This window comes from Bos indicus x Bos taurus, chromosome 8 (genome assembly GCF_003369695.1).
Source record: "Bos indicus x Bos taurus breed Angus x Brahman F1 hybrid chromosome 8, Bos_hybrid_MaternalHap_v2.0, whole genome shotgun sequence".
Lineage (NCBI taxonomy): Eukaryota > Metazoa > Chordata > Mammalia > Artiodactyla > Bovidae > Bos > Bos indicus x Bos taurus.
Window position 1 is genome coordinate 75672505 of NC_040083.1, and position 17180 is coordinate 75689684.

The 17180-nt window shown below is 39.5% G+C and overlaps 1 protein-coding gene across 3 annotated transcripts in view; it reads right to left on the reverse strand.

Moving 5' to 3' along the window:
* Positions 1-17111, reverse strand: part of KIF24 (kinesin family member 24) — a 72486-nt gene extending 55375 nt beyond the window's left edge. For all 3 annotated transcript variants that reach the window (XM_027550028.1, XM_027550029.1, XM_027550027.1), the window contains exon 1: positions 16821-17111. The gene's annotated coding sequence lies outside the window, so the exon portion shown is untranslated. The remainder of the gene's footprint in view (positions 1-16820) is intronic.
* Between the last annotated feature and the right edge of the window lie 69 nt (positions 17112-17180).

Consider the following 17180-nt stretch of genomic DNA (forward strand, 5'->3'; position numbering starts at 1 on the left):
TTTCCTCCTCCACTGGATGCTCTGTCAGAACTCTTCACTATGACCTGTCTGTCTTGGGTGGTCCTGCACAGCATGGCTCATAGCTTTATTGAGTTATGAAAGCCCCTTCACCACAACAAGGTGATCCACTTTGCTGTACATCAAAAATCAATACAACATTGTAAATCAACTATACTCCAAAAAAAATTTTTTAAATAGATATGCTTTGTATCACATTTCTTTCCATGTCACAAAAAGTCCAGCTCCTCCCTTCTTCTGGGATAATGATCAGAATCATTCCAGGAACTTTAAGAAATATAGATACCTGAGCCCCATCCCAGATCCATAAGAAAACAAAAAAACAGGGACTTCCCTGGTGGTCCAGTTGTTAACAGTCTGCCTCCCAATGCAGGAGACACAGGTTTGATCCCTGGTTCAGGAAGATTCCACACACCATGAAGCAACTAAGCCTGTGTACCACAACTACTAAGTCTGTGCTCTGGAGCCCAAGATCTGCAACTACCGAAGCCTGCATGCTCTAGAGTCTGTGCTCTGCAACAAGAGAAGCCACCTCAATGAGAAGCCCGTGCACCACAACTTGAGAGTAGCTTCCACTCACCAGAGTGAGAGAAAGCCCGTGCACATCAATGAAGACCCACTGCAATCAAAAAAATAAAAATTTTTTAAAAAGTATTCTATAAATGTATTCATTATGCAGCACACAGATTCTGTAAAGCATTTACTAAGTGCCCGGCAAATAGCAGGCATAGTGATCTACCTATAGCATTTTAAAATACTTTCCTTATAAAAAATTTCAAACATCACAAAAGTAAACAGAATTGTACCATGAACTCCCATGTTATCTACCCATAGATTCTTCAGTTATCAAAATTTCCCACACTTGCTTCTCCTATTCTTTCTTTCCTTTGCTGGAATATTTTAAAAGTAAATCCTAGTTATGTCATTGGGGTCGCTAAGAGTCGGACACGACTGAGCGACTTCACTTTCACCCATTGGAGAAGGAAATGGCAACCCACTCCAGTGTTCTTGCCTGGAGAATCCCAGGGACGGCGGAGCCTAGTGGGCTGCCATCTATGAGGTCGCACAGAATCAGACACGACTGAAGCGACTTAGCAGCAGCAGCAGCAGCAGCAGCGGCCGCAGATATGTCATTTCACTTCTAAATTTTCTAAACAGATATTTTGTAATGTAATCCTAGTGCCATTATTATACCTAGTAAATTTAAAACTAATTCTTTGGTATTTTATATTCCACCCATAATATAATTTACCCAATTATCTAAAAGAAAATCTCTATTTATATTTAAATATATAATGCATATATATTTTAAAGTATCTTTAAAAAATATATAATATTTTATATATTTATATAAAAATACAAAAGTATTTTTTTGTTCAAATCAGGATAAAAACAAGGATCATGAATTTCACTGTTATGTCTCCTTTTTTCTCACTGGGCAGTACCCCATTCTTTCTTTTTTCCTTTATATTCCACTGACAACACAGAAACCAAATATGTCCTAAGTATGGGATGCTGCTGCTGCTGCTGCTAAGTCGCTTCAGTCGTGTCTGACTCTGTGCGACCCCATAGATGGCAGCCCACTAGGCTCCGCCGTCCCTGGGATTCTCCAGGCAAGAACACTGGAGTGGGTTGCCATTTCCTTCTCCAATGCGTGAAAGTGAAGTTGCTCAGTCGTGTCCGACTCTTAGCGACCTCATGGACTGCAGCCTACCAGGCTCCTCTGTCCATGGGATTTTCCAGGCAAGAGTACTGGAGTGGGGTGCCATTGCCTTCTCCAAAGTATGGGATATACTACACTAAAAAAATTCCTCATTGTTCATCTGAAATTCACATTTATCTAAGTGTCCTATTTTTTATGCTGGCTTAATCTGGCAACTCTATATTTGGATCAAGTTCCACAATTTGGGCAAAAATATTTCATAGGTGTTACCATGTGCTTCATAGTATATCACACCAGAATACATTCAATGTCTGCAAATTGCAGACTGATTTCCTTCATTGCAAAGTACTCTCATCAACCAAATAATCCAATGGTTTCATCCACTGATGACTGTTACCTGCCTCAATCATTTCACTGGGATTGCAAAACGGTGGTTTTCTGCACCTGTCACTCTTTTTGGAATTTTCCTGTAAAGAAAAACTTTCTGTCAACAACTAGGGCTATTTGATTATCCAAAGTAGAGTCTGCACATGAAGGCAGGCATAAGAGTGTTCTTTCTAATTTCTAATTTTCAGACTTAAGTAATGGCTAGTTATTTTGGATGGTGTCCAATGAGTTCTTTTGGAGTTTTGCTTTTGTTTCTTTTGGTGGGGAGAATTCAAATTCATTATTAACTCATGGGTTTTTATATATTTCAAGTGTTTCAATCAATTGTCTTAGTCTTTGAGAGTTTCATCTTGTATATTTCCTGGCCAAAATCTAAAATAATCTTTCTTTCAAGAAATATGTATTTCTGTTTTGGAAGTAACTGCCCTTTGTCCCACATCCAGCTAAAGGTTATGTATGCCTGTCTTAAGCAGAGAGGGCCTGGGCATTAGCAAAAGAGGGAAAAGAATGAGCACAACGACAATGGCCTTTATCTTCCCTTTGGAGATAGGAAGAATTCTATACAGCCACAAGTAGCTAATCTAGAATAGACACTACTTACTGCATATCACTCACCTAGAGCCAGACATCCTGGAATGTGAAGTCAAGTGGGCTGTAGGAAGCATCTCTATGAACAAAGCTAGTGGAGGTGGTGGAATTACAGTTGAGTTATTTCAAATCCTAAAAGATGATGCTGTGCAAGCGTTGCATTCAGTATGTCAGCAAATTTGGAAAAATCAGCAGTGGCCACAGGACTGGAAAAGGTCGGTTTTCATTCCAATCCCAAAGAAAGGCAATGCCAAAGAATGCTCAAGTGTTAGTCCCTCAGTCGTGTCCGACTCTTTTTGACCCCATGGACTGCAGCCTACCAGGCTCTTCTGTCCATGAGATTTTCCAGGCAAGGATACTGGAGTGGGTTGCCATTTCCTTCTCCAGGGGATCTTTCCAACCCAGGAATTGAACCCGGGTCTCCTGCACTGCAGGCAGATTCCTTACCAACTGAGCTACAAGGGAAGCCCTAAGAATGCTCAAACTACCACACAATTGCACTCATCTCACATGCTAGTTAACTAATGCTCAAAATTCTCCAAGCCAGGCTTCAGCAATATGTGAACCGTGAACTTCCTGATGTTCAAGCTGGTTTTAGAAAAGGCAGAGGAACCAGAGATCAAATTGCCAACATCATGGAAAAAGCAAGAGAGTTCCAGAAAAACATCTATTTCTGCTTTATTGACTAGGCCAAAGCCTTTGACTGTGTGGATCACAATCAACTGTGGAAAAATCTGAAAGAGATGGGAATACCAGACCACCTGACCTGCCTCTTGAGAAACCTATATGCTGGTCAGGAAGCAACAGTTAGAACTGGACATGGAACAACAGACTGGTTCCAAATAGGAAAAGGAGTACGTCAAGGCTGTATATGGTCACCCTGCTTATTTAACTCATATACAGAGTACATCATGAGAAATGCTGGGCTGGACGAGCACAAGCTGGAATCAAGATTGCCAGGAGAAATATCAATAACCTCAGATATGCAGATGACACAACCCTTATGGCAGAAAGTGAAGAAGAACTAAAGAGCTTCTTGATAAAAGCGAAAGAAGAGAATGAAAACGCTGGCTTAAAGCTCAACATTCAGAAAACGAAGATCATGGCATCTGGTCACATTACTTCATGGCAAATAGATGGGGAAACAGTGGAAACAGTGGCTGACTTTATTTTTTGGGGCTCCAAAATCAGTGCAGATGGTGATTGCAGCCATGAAATTGAGACACTTACTTCTTGGAAGGAAAGTTATGATAAACCTAGATAGCATATTAAAAAGCAGAGACATTACTTTGTCAACAAAGGTCTGTCTTGTCAAGGCTATGGTTTTTCCAGTAGTCATGTATGGATGTGAGAGTTGGACATCCAAAGAAAGCTGAGCGCAGAAGAATTGATGCTTTTGAGCTGTGGTGTTGAAGGCTCTTGAGAGTCCCTTGGGCTGCAAGGAGATCCAACTAGTCCATCCTAAAGGAGATCAGTCCTGGGTGTTCATTGGAAGGACTGATGCTGAAGCTGAAACTCCAATACTTTGGCCACCTGATGCAAAGAGCTGACTCATTGGAAAAGACCCTGATGCTGGGAAAGATTGAGGGCAGGAGGAGAAGGGGACGAGAGAGGATGAGATGGTTGGATGGCATCACGAACTCAATGGACATGAGTTTGGGTAAACTCCAGGAGTTGGTGATGGACAGGGAGGCCTGTCATGCTGCGGTTCACGGGGGTGCAAAGAGTCAGACACAATTGAGCAACTACTCATATATGAACTACTGCATATTTGAGTTACTAAATATTCTCTCTAGGTCAATTTCTGACTTCAGTGTCAACTCCAAAAATTAGTTGTGGCTTCTGAAAAGCTTTATTAAGAAGGATGTTGAGGCATTTACAATCATTAATAGAAAACAAGATGAGAATTTGGGGGCTGGGAAGAGCAAATCATTTTATTTCTTACAGCCCTTCTTACATACTGAAGTTAAAAATGTACCACTGACACCTTTGTTGCACTGTGACAATGAGGATGTCAGTGTAGTGCTTCAATATAAAAGTGATAGGATATAATAATCACTAAGAAGTAGAATGACCAGACAACGGAATATAGATAAAAATTTTTAGTAAATTAGGTATTTTAAGAAATCTGTCTGATTTTAAACGTCCCCTACTATTACTAGTTTCTAAAGATTCAGACAAAAATAGCAAACTGATAAAAGATGAGTTAGAGGTCAAGGTGGATGACTATTGATTTTGCTTAGTGTTTGAGCTTTCCTGTTACATTAGCTGTGACTTCACTGGGTTGCTTTTCTCTCCTCCTGTACCCATGGTAAATAATCCAAATCTATTTCAATTCTTCGTCTTTTTTTTTTGGTGAACCACAAGGCACAAGGATCTTAGTTCCCTATCAGGGATAGAACCTATGTCCCCTGCAGTGGGAGTGTGGCGTCCTAACCATGGACTGCCAGGGAATTCCCTCAATTCTTTCTTATTAAGCTCCGAAACAGCTTCAAAATCTCCTTTTGGGTGTGAGTGCACGACAGTGTACAATTCCATGAGTTCTGACAGTTGTAAACACCCGTAAAACCATCACTACAATTAAAATACAGAATATTTCCATCACCTTCAGAAGATTCCTCACATCTCTTTGCACTCCATCCCTCTGCCTTTGGCCCTAGCCAACGACTGATCTGATTCCTTGGAAAAGACCCTGATGTTGGGAAAGACTGAAGGCAGGAGGAGAAGGGGATGACAGATAATGAGATGGCTGGATGGCATTACCGACTCGATGGCATGAGTTTGAGCAAGCTCCAGGAGTTGGTGATAGACAGGAACGCCTGGCGTGCTGAGTCCATGGGGTCGTAAAGAGTCAGACATGACTGAGCGACTGAACTGAACTGATCTGTATGATGTTTCTGTCATTACATATAAGTTTGCTTTTCTGAAAGCTTATGTAAATGGAATTATACAATATATTCTCTTTTGTATGTGGGTCCTTTTATTTAGCATAATGATTATGAGACTCATCCATAATGCACATGTCACACCCTCATTTTACTCAGGCGGAAAAAGACTAGAATGAATCAGTGAGTTGCCCAAATTTTAACATAGCTCTCAAGGAACAGTTCTCAGATTCAAACTTAGGTCTTCTCATGGCTAGTCCCAGGTTCTTTGCACTATTCCATGCTGCCTCCATCAAAAGCAGCTGCAAAGACAGCTCACTGCCAGCTCCCCTAAGAGGCCCACTATGTACCCTGCTCAGCAGAATGGCTGCCTCCTGCAGATCTGTGCTGCAGCATAGTATCTCTCACAGCTGCCTCCACCAGGAAAATGTCCTGCAAATCAATAAAACCCAGTGGAGGTCAGATGGGCAGATTTTTACATGAGGGCCCACTCACGTTCAATGCCACAAGTATGCAGTGCTCCTTTGTGACAAACCCAGAGAATGCTAGGTCTCAGCTGTTGGGGTAACAATCAGAAATAGAGTCTTGGAAGAAATCCAGTTGGCAGAAATTCAAATTTTCTTATCCTGGTGGCAGAGAAAATAAACTGGAAGGGGAATTCATGCAACTTTATACATAATTAAGGAAGCTGATTCACATTCCAGGATGTGGATAAGATCCAACTATTTAACATGTCCCCTCAAACTTTTCATTCATCTATCTAAACTATGTAACTCTACCCACCTAAACTGCCTGAAACTGAACTTGGAATCAGATAACTCTCAGTCATTTAGCTGTGTAACCTTGGGCAAAATCACTTAGTTTCTCTGAGTTTCATTTCCCCCTCTCAAAGGATGTGATAAAATATTTATGTAAAACTAACTTGAAAATTTTAAAGTACTCCATAAAAATGGAGCCATGCTCTTACTCAGCACTGGGTCACTGTACCTGGCTTGTAAGAAGTGTTGACTTAGCAGAAACAAAGACATCATATTAAAGAACTATTTTTAGAACATTTTTAGAACTATTAAAAGATGGTTTCTATTATTTGATTTATAAAAAGTTGAATACGTAAGAGAATCAAAAGGTAAGAGATTAGAGATACGGAAGTAGAGGAATTACACTTGCAAAATACACTAATTAATAGTAGTACTATGTGTAGGCTTCTACTAACTTAGTATTATTTCATTGCTAACAACTGTACAAATACTTGCCTCTCCTTCATGGACAGGTGGATTCTTTACCACTGCGCCAGCAAGGAAGTCCAAACACCTAGTTACTATATATTATATAGACATATTAGATGATGCTACATATCAAAATACTAAGGTATAATTTATGTATAACAAACTAGACCAATTTTAGTACAGTTTCATAAGTTCTGACAAATACATACTCATGTAACCACTATATCAATCAAAATACCAATACAACCAAGACAGTTCCATCAAGAGAATTCCCAGTGCCCCCTTGGGAGTCGATCCTCTCCTCCACCCATGGTCCCAGCTAATCTTTGATTTGTTTTCTGTCACTACGGCGAGTGTATTTTCTGCAATTTTTCATAAAATAAAATCATATAGTGTCATTGTTAGTTTAAATCTATTTAATATACACAGATTGAAATTTGGAGGATTTTTCCTTTCTTAGGCCTTTGGGAAAAAGTTAAAATGATTATACTATTTTTCATAGCTTTTTTCACTGACCTAAATGACATCTACTAATAAGGAAAAATTTTCTTAAATCAGTCTAATTTAACAGAAAAATGAATAGTGAAACAAATTTGAAGAAAATATCATATTCTACTGCTGCTTGACTGTATAAATGTCAATTCAAAATCTCAATTTTCTTTTTTTGAAAAAAGTATTTATTTATTTGGCTGCACCAGGTCTTAGTTGCAGCACATGGGATCTTCGCTGTACCACGTGGGATCTAGTTCCCTGAGCAGGGATCAAACCCAGGGCCCCTGCACTGGGAGCCCAGAGTCTTAGCCACTGAACCACCAGGGAAGTCCCTTAAGACTATTCAATATTTCCAATAAGTTTTTGCTCACTATAAAAGTAGACAATCTAAATCTACGGTCTATATATTCCTGGTCAATCAGAAAAACTGGGGGAAAATTGCCCAAGTTCTAAAACAGCCAAGCTATTTTCAGTTTCTCAAATTCATGGCCATTTCAAATACTTAAACTATCAAAGAGAAAAAGGAAAAAAAAGGGTCAATACACCCCCGTCAGTTCAGTCGCTCAGTCGTGTCTGACTCTTTGTGACCCCATGAATCGCAGCACGCCAGGCCTCCCGGAGTTCACCTTAGTAACTTTATTGAGATATAATTCACATACCATAAAACTCACCCATTTAAAGTGTATGATTCAATAGTTTTTAGTACGTTCACAGAGTTGTAGCAACCATCACCACAATTTAATTTTAGAACATTTTTACCACTCCAAAAAGAAACCCGGTATCATTAAATTTTAGATGTTACACTAGCATCTAAAAGAGAAAAGCATTTCTCCTAAAACATTTATGTCTATAATTAACAAAAACAAAATTAACCACGGAAGAAATCAAGAAAATGTATTGAAAGTTTCTGTGGAGATTTAGGCTGTGGTCAAGAGCTGTTAAGAATGTACAGGCTGAGTTATTTTTTAGACTCTTGTAGCCCAGAATGAAAATCTCAAGAGCTTTGGTTGAATAAATTAGAAGAACATACTGAACATGTTCCAGGTGGGTGTTTATGTCCATAGTTTTTAAGAAGTAATTCAATATAAGCCTAATAATGCATAAACTAAAGCCAGTTTCATTTTATTAAGAATATTAGGAACTCTACCCTCACTAATTTTAAATAAGTCACCCTGTTTAAAACAGAAAATCTGATTCATTTGTCCACGTATTTCATAGTATCAAATAATCTTTGTTATTTTTATATTAAACTAAATAATTCTTTAAAGGGGTATTTATTTTTGTTATAAACAATACAATGAAGAGGAAAGTAAAATATGGTTTGGGGTAACTTTTATGGTAGAAAAAACAAAAGTTGGTAACATTTATGTGTCACAGCCTTTGAAATATTCAAAGTTATTTCAGAAATAACTCATGTTCTCAAGTTTAAAAAAATTCACTCCATTCAACAACAAAATTTCAAATTATTTATGCTGAGCAACCCCAGAAACAATTAAAAGTTCACAAATGCTAGAAATAACCAGATCATTTTTGAGGTAATTAAAAACACACACACAGTAAACAGAACTTAAATATAATTAATCCTAGATCAAACCTGACAAACACAACTTACAAAGCTCTTTAAAAGACCATTAAATTTTAAAATAAATAGTCTGAATGGAAAAGCCTTTTAAGGGCACTTTTAGGAAGTTATTTATAATGTAACTGTAAAAGAGTAATATTTACTTCTAAATATGATTCAATTATGTTAGAGGAAACATTTTTAATGAAACGGCAGAGAACATAAGGCTTTCCAGAAAGAGAAAATAAGGGGCAGTGAGGCAGGTTATCTTCACTAAGGGGAAAAATGTGTGGCAGAATAGAAAACAAATTAAAGAAGGGAGATTTATGGAGAACATTCAGAACAAAGGATTATGGGGGTAAAGAACACTGAAAACCAGTGTGGTGTTATCTTACAAAGTTGAGTGTTTATACAGCCTACAACCAAGCAACTCAACTCTTAGGTATAATCCTTAGAAAAACCCATGCACGGGAGCTTCACGAGGCACACACAGAAAATGTTCAGAGCAGCACTGTTCACAAAAGCCAAAAACAAAATAACCTGAACGCCCACTGGCAGGAGGATAAACAAACTTGGGTATATTCAAACAATGGAACATTATACAGTAGTGGTAAGAGAACAAACTATACTGAACAACTTACCAAATCTCAGAAACATCATGAGGAAAAAAACAAATCCCAAAAAACAATGTCCCTTTTCCTAAGGCTTCAAAAGCAAGCAAATCCACTGCATTATTTAGGCATCAAAATAGAAAATGTAGGATAAAGGTTATTTCTGATGGAAGAGCAAGAAAATGGTGAACAGGAAGAGAATACAGGATATTATCTGCTAGGTCTTAGGTATTTATTCATTTTGTATTATGCTTTGTAACTTACATATATATGCTTCATAATACCCTTTGGAGTGTATCACATAATATTTATATTAAGATAAACGGGGAAAAAAGAATCCTACAGCTTTCCCGTCAACAGCGATCATCCTGTCTATAGCTGATCTAGGGCATCAGAGGATGAGATGGCTAGACGGTATCACCAATGCAATGGATGTGAACTTGGGCAAACTTTGGGAGATGGTTGAAGGACAGGGAGGCCTGGTGTGCTGCAGCCCATGGGGTTGCAAAGAGCTGGACATGACTGGGCTATAATACTAGGCCCATGAAGGATTTCCTCACACCTTGTAGTCTGGCTTGAATGTTTAAAATTTTTTTAATTGCAATATGTAAAAAGCAGGAACAATTAAAATTAAGTAACGGCTGTACTCTTTTAGAAGGACATATACTACCCTATACACCATAGTCCCTCTGCTCCCCATTCCTTTATACCTACCAACTTTATTCATTTCCATTAATTGGTTAGCCCTGTGTACATCAGAGTTTGAGAACTAGGATCTGCTTCAACACCTTCATTTTACGTGGTATCTGAGGCTCTGAATGATTAAGTGACTTGCCTAAGGTCACACAGCTTTGATAGGCTAAACCTCAGTGGTCTTTTCAAACACCTTACTATTTTCCACTTTCTACTTACTGAGTTATATACGTTTTAAATGAATATACTGATTCTGAAAGTAAGGGACTACATAGGCAGGTCAGCAGGCATAAGAACATACTATATGCTCTCATTAATATAGAGGCGATGTGAAATATTATACAAGGACTAAAATAGCTTCTGACTGCCAAGAAGTATTTCTTTATCTGAGTTCCCCTAAATTGTGACAATAGCCACTTAAAAAATACATATCTATATAACAACTGTATTGAGATATAATTCATATACCATACAGCTCACCCATTTAAAGTTTCAAAGCCTTTAAGTATATGTCTTTTTAGTATGTGTAGTACTAAACCACCCATCCATCTGGCCCTAGGTAATAATGACCACTTCTTTCCCTGGTGGCTCAGAGGTTAAAGCGTCTGCCTCCAATGCGGGAGACCCAGGTTCGATCCCTGGGTCAGGAAGATCCCCTGGAGAAGGAAATGGTAACCCACTCCAGTATTCTTGCCTGGAGAATCCCATGGATGGAGAAGCCTGGTAGGCTACAGTCCACGAGGTCGCAGAGTTGGCCACGACTGAGCGACTTCACTTCACTTCACTTAAAAAACAAAGGCACACAGTACTGTTAGTAACTGCGTACAATACAAATCCAATATTCTCCATGAAACTGCGTTAAGACATTTGTGTACCCTACAATAGGCATAAGATCCCTAATTAAGAACACAAGAATTCAATATTGCCAGTGGGAGGTTAAAAGGTGGATAATAGAGTATATACTCTTCCTCCAACAAGGGAATTAAGTTATTTCAAGCTCCAGATATTGTTCTATCTATAGACCATTGGTCTTAAGAAAGGGATACTAGACACCTGCTTAAAACAACAGCTGCAAAGGGATAAGAATATGATTCCTAATGTAATTCTTAAGGCTAGATGTGAATTTTGGGATACAAATCATATGAGTTATACCCAAAAGTACTTTGTGAAAGATTATTTTTGCAACTGAAAAAAAAAGTTTCAAGGTTTATGGTTAAGTAGCTAATGCTTTGCAATTACTGCAATTTCATTCAAGAGCCCCACTATGCCACTTTAAAATTTCTAAGTTTGGTGCAAAGCATGGAAGCAATCACCTAAAAATAAGCATAACAAAACTGTTGGACTCAGTTATTTTAAAACAGTGCAAGTACTGCTCTAAATATAGAGGTTTAATTTTGAAAGAATTCCCCACAACAGGTGGTAACCAATATTGGGTTTAAACTTGGTGTTTTATTTTTTAAATCTTGGTCTAATCCAACTGTGGTGGTGCTAGTGGTAAAAAGCTTACCTGCCAATGCAGGAGATGTAAGAACATGGATTTGATCTTTGGGTTGGGAAGATGCCTGGAGGAGGGCATGGCAACCCACTCCAGTATTCAAGCCTGGAGAATCCCATGGACAGAGAAGCCTGGTGGGCTACAAATGGGGTTGCATAGAGTCGGACACCACTGAAGCAACAGCACACGTGTACAATCCAATTGTAGATGTTGGTCACTTTCAGATTTGTTGCCATTTTGCAGTTATAAAATACTTATCATAAAATACATCTCACATGGTTAATAGCTATTACTATATAGTTACATTTTTATTGTTACATAACTTTATATAATATATAGTTATGGTTTTCTATAATGATATTGTTGTAGAAAAAATAACTATTACAGTTTTTATAAATTATGAAGATGATAAGAGATTCTTTTATTCAGGGTTATACTCTTTTGGGAACTGTTACCACAATGGCACCAGAAATTATTTCTAAAGGAATGATGCTGAGAAAACAAAGAACAACTAAAACAATTCCATTCACTGGGATCTGATGCTGGGAAAGACTAAGGCAGGAGGAGAAGGGGACGACAGTATGAGATGGCTGGATGGCATCACTGACTCAATGGACATAAGTCCGAGTAAACTCCGGGAGTTGGTGATGGACAGGGAGGCCTGGCATGCTGCAGTCCATGGGGTCTCAAAAGAGTCGGACACAACTGAGCAATTGTACTGAACTGAATTAATTATGCTACCTGATTAATCTTCCAAGACTTTTTGTGAGAGATGGCAATTATCATCACCTCGCTTTATATAAATGAAACCAACGCATAGATAATTTATTAAAAACAGCTATATGAATTTGTTTTGTCAGCAGATACCTGTATGTTGGCTACACAATTCTATACCACTAGTTCTAACCAATCAAATCTCAACATAAGCAGGTAATTTAAAAGACTACAATAGACACACTACTGCTCCTCATTGTTTGTGAAATCTCTACTAGTTGTTTTGGCCTGGATATCGTGCAATATTATTAACCAGCTACTTTCAGAATTTCAGTGTAACTTTATCTCACCTCACAATAAAACTAACCATCTTACAGATATCTTTTCCTCCAACCTGCAGCAAAAATATGCAGGTATCACCATCAAAATGTCCTCAAGAGTGAACATCTAAACTATTCGTCAATAACCGAACTCTATTAACTCCCCACGACATCTGTTCCTCCATTTCTCTGTGCCTTGGAGAAGTGGGGGCTGGGGTGAGGTGAGTGACAAAAGGTCTATCTAGACACTCAGAACTAAACTGGGAAGCATCTTTAGACTCCCTCCCCTTTAATCCCAAACCTAATCAGAAGGTCCAGTCAATTTAATCTCCTAAGTATCTGTCACATCTCCCCTTAGATATCCTCATTCCTATTACCACAGAAATGGTTCGGCCTCAGATGGTGGTTCACCTAGATCATCACATGCCTCTTAATTGCTCTCCTCACCTCCAGTTTTGCCCCCTCCAAGCCACTGACTGCACTAGAGAACCAGATCATTATTTTGAAAGCACAGTTATGACCATGCTGCTCCCTTATTTAAAACCTTTCAGTGGCATCCTGTCACCTATCTAAAGGCCAAATCCAAGTTCCTTAGCATGTCCTACAAAGCTTCTCATGCTGGGAAAGACTGAGGGCAGATGGAGAAGGGGGCAACAGAGGATGAAATGGTTCGATGGCATCACTGACTCAGTGGACATGAGTTTGAGCAAGCTGATAGAACAAGACAGGGAAGCCTGGTGTGCAGCAGTCCAGGGGACCGCAGAGTCAGACACAACAACAAAGTTCTACAGTCTAGCCCGTTCCTCTCCCACCTCACTCCTTAGTTCCGTCAACTTCTTAGACTGTTATCCCTGCATTTGTTCACACTGTACTCTTAAATGGCCTCCTCTGACTCTCACGGAACCTCACTTTAACTTTCTCTTACCCACTGATTAAAACACAAATGAGTTTTTTCTGGTCTCCCCAGATGCGATTGGATTTCCCTTCTATGTTCATATCATACTTTTTGCATATTTCTATTATTGCAGCTACGTTCTAATTATCTATGAGTATGCCTATTTCCTTCACTAGAATATCATTTTGTGGTCAAGGAATGTGTCTTATTAATCTTTTTATCCCTAGAACCTAAAGAGTCCTGGGAATAATAAACATTCAATAATTATTCAATGCATAAATATCCCTACACTATTTTTAAAACTATAAAAAAGCATTTGATACCATTTGCAGTCACAGGTAATAGAAACTTTTATATCAGGCATAGTTTGATTACTTAGGAAAACTATAGCAGAGTTGGCAGTGCCTTGACTCACTGCTTCTGAGCAAGAAAATGAAAGAAGGTCCTATCACACAAACAAATTGCTATGGACAAAGCTATGGTTACAGTAAGAAAAACCTTTTCATCTAGTCACCTGCAGCTAAACAGGCAAAAAATGACAGGGACTTGGAAGAGATTTTTGCTTTTGTGAGGATTAACTGGGATAATGTAATAAAGTGCTAAATAAGCAATCAAATAACATAAGCACTCAAAAAAATAAAAACAAACAAAGAGTAAGAATAGAAGATATACATTGGTCTCTGCCTTGAGATCCTGGCACAGAGCTCCTAAAACCTTGTAACTTCCCAAGTGATAACAGCACTAGGAGTATCTCTTAGTGGCAACTCTGGGTCAGCTCCTAGATGGAAAGACTAAACCACAAAGAGAAGCTTAGAATTTTCAGCCACTACCTCCTAGTCTCCAGAGACAGGGGAAGGGCTGGCAATGGAGTTAATAACTGATCATGTCTGTATGATGAAGCCTCCGTGAAAATCCCCAAAGCACAGGGTTCAGAGAGTTTTTGGGTTGGTGTTTTCACCCATACTGAGAGGGTGACATACCCCAAATCCACAGGCACAGAAGCTCCTGCACTTGAAACCTTCCCAAGACCACGTCCTGTCTACCTCTTCATCTGACTGTTATCTGAATCTTTACCATATCCTTTAATATACTGGTAAACATCAGCATTTTTCTGAGTTCTGGGAGCTGCTGTAGCAAATTAATTGAACCTGAGGAGGAGGCTTGGGAACCTCCAATTCATAGTCAAATCTGACAGAAGTTGTGGGTATCTGAGGACTTACTACTTGTAACTGGTATCTGAAGTGGTATGGGAGCAGTCTTGGGGGACTAAGCCCTTAACCTCTAGGATCTGACACTACCTCCAGGTAAACAGTGCTGGATTGAGGTAAACTGTAGAACACCCAGCTGGTGTCACGGAGAATTGTTTTGGCGGGGAGGGGGAACCCTGACACGTGTGGTTTTTCCCTACACGGGAAAAAAGACACACTGGTGGAAAACTGAATTTTTCCAATATGAATGGTACCTATTAGTTTATGCTTACGGAAAAGTCTTCTTGTTTAATAGGATGATAAACATCAAAGTCCTTGAGACATCATCTTGGGAAGTATATAATGATTACAACACTCAAAGTACAAGTAGAAATCCATCACTCATTTAACAATATCTGTTGATGACCTACTCTGAACAAATTATAAATAGGTTTGCTGAACCAGTGCAGGAAACTGGATTAATTTATCAATTAAAGCAAACAGATCTGAGAAGAATATTTCAACTCACTTTACAAACAACAAAACTGGAGCCCAGCTGAAAAAACTGCTGTTCCTCCTCAATTGGAAGATGAGAGAACCATACCCTAGTTTGCCCCAAGGCCATACTATGAATAGTTAAAGATTTTCATTTACAACAGAAACCAAAAGTTTTTAACGAAGTGGTATGTGGGTAGTACATTACTGTACTATGCTAAGAAAAATATAATATTTATATAAAGCCCTTGATACAGTGCTTTTCACATGGTAAATGCTCAATAATGGCAGCTATTACCTCCAGCTGTATGGTCTCTGGAAGGCTGAGTGCGTGATATCTACCTGGCAACAACTGCTTGACTAAATTGATAATAGAGCCACAGGACTTCTAATCTAATTTAACCTTTTGATTTTCCAGATGGAAAAAGAGAAATCTAAAAGAGCTAAATGACCCGCAAAGCCAACCATAGTGAGTGAGTTAGAGCCAAGACCAAACCCTGAATCCCCAGTCGGGCTTCCATTACATGTCACAGGTCTGTGACTTAGCTATAAGGTTTTATTCAAACTGTCATAGGAAAGTAATTAAGAACAGAGCTGCTATACCTAACTTTTTTCAATCTTTTTATTAAAGTCAGCATTGAGCTATGATTTTGATATAAGAATCAGCAAAGCATAATGGCAACACATAGTCTTATGAGTTAAAAACGAAACAACAGTCTTGGTAATGCAATTCTATCAGGGACACCTGATAAATGGAAAGGCTACCAGAGCAGCTGTTACATGTGCTGAAGGAGACTAAAAGCAGAGTACAAATACAAAAGAGAAAAGGATTTAAATAAAACGTTTTCCAAAACAAACTGAAAATGTGACAATAGCTGTGGGTCACTAAGAAACTGAGATTATGTCTCTTGGCATATAGCAACAACAGAATGGTTTGTTTTAAGCAACACTAACAGAAAGTTCAATAAAAAACACTGGGAGACCAAGACTAAAAGCCACAAGGTAGGAAGAGTTCCAGTAAACCACCAAAACGTTCTCCATTTCACACAGAGTGGAAAGATCAACCGTGAACTTTCAGGTCCTTGTGCATTGAGATTAGAATGCCCTCCTAGTTCTATAAAAATTAATCTCTGTATGGGAGGAAAAACGGGGCAGGGCATAGAGAGAAATTCAATCTATTTGTGGTGACTTAAATTCAACTCAACAAATATTTCCTAAAAATCTACTATGTGTGAAATATGCAAGATGCTTGCCTTGCCTTGCCTTGCCTCAGAGACTTCAGAATTACATGGGAGAAGGGAGAAGAACCGGGTTCACGGAAGTACACAAATAACCCAAGGCAGAACAGAAGCTCTCTGAGAGGTTCCAGTCAGGGCTATGAGACTCAGAAAAGGTTTCACAGAAGAAGCGGGGAAGTAGAGTAGGCGAGTGGGTGAATGGCCGACCGGGAGACGTCAACTCCCGGTTTCCTTTACAACTGCCCGCCTCTTCACGCGCTAGGCGGGCGCCCGGCTCACCCTCTCCGGCGGGGGCAGGCACTAAAGCTCTCGACCAGGCCAACCCGCCTTGATTCTCTTCCGCATTTCTCACCTCGGAGGCTTCCAAACTCCTCCTCGGTCAACCTTGTCTGAAGACTGAAGACAACGCTGAGAGGAAAGAGCCCCAAGGCGGGCGACCGGAGCCCTCTCTGGTCACAAGCTGGAGCCTGAGGCCAGGCCTCATCCCCATGACAACGTCGCCAAGCGCCGGTTCGAACGCCCGCGCCGACGCCCGCGCTCCGGCAGTCCCACACCGTTCACCAATGAGCATCGAGGGAACTCGTGGACATGAACCGCCTTCTCTTCTAGAAGGCCAATCAGGAGCCCGATGAAACAGTGGGCGTAACTCTCAATTTCCGTCCTTCAACCAATCGGTCCACTGAAATGAAAATCTCGCGATGTTCTAAGTGAG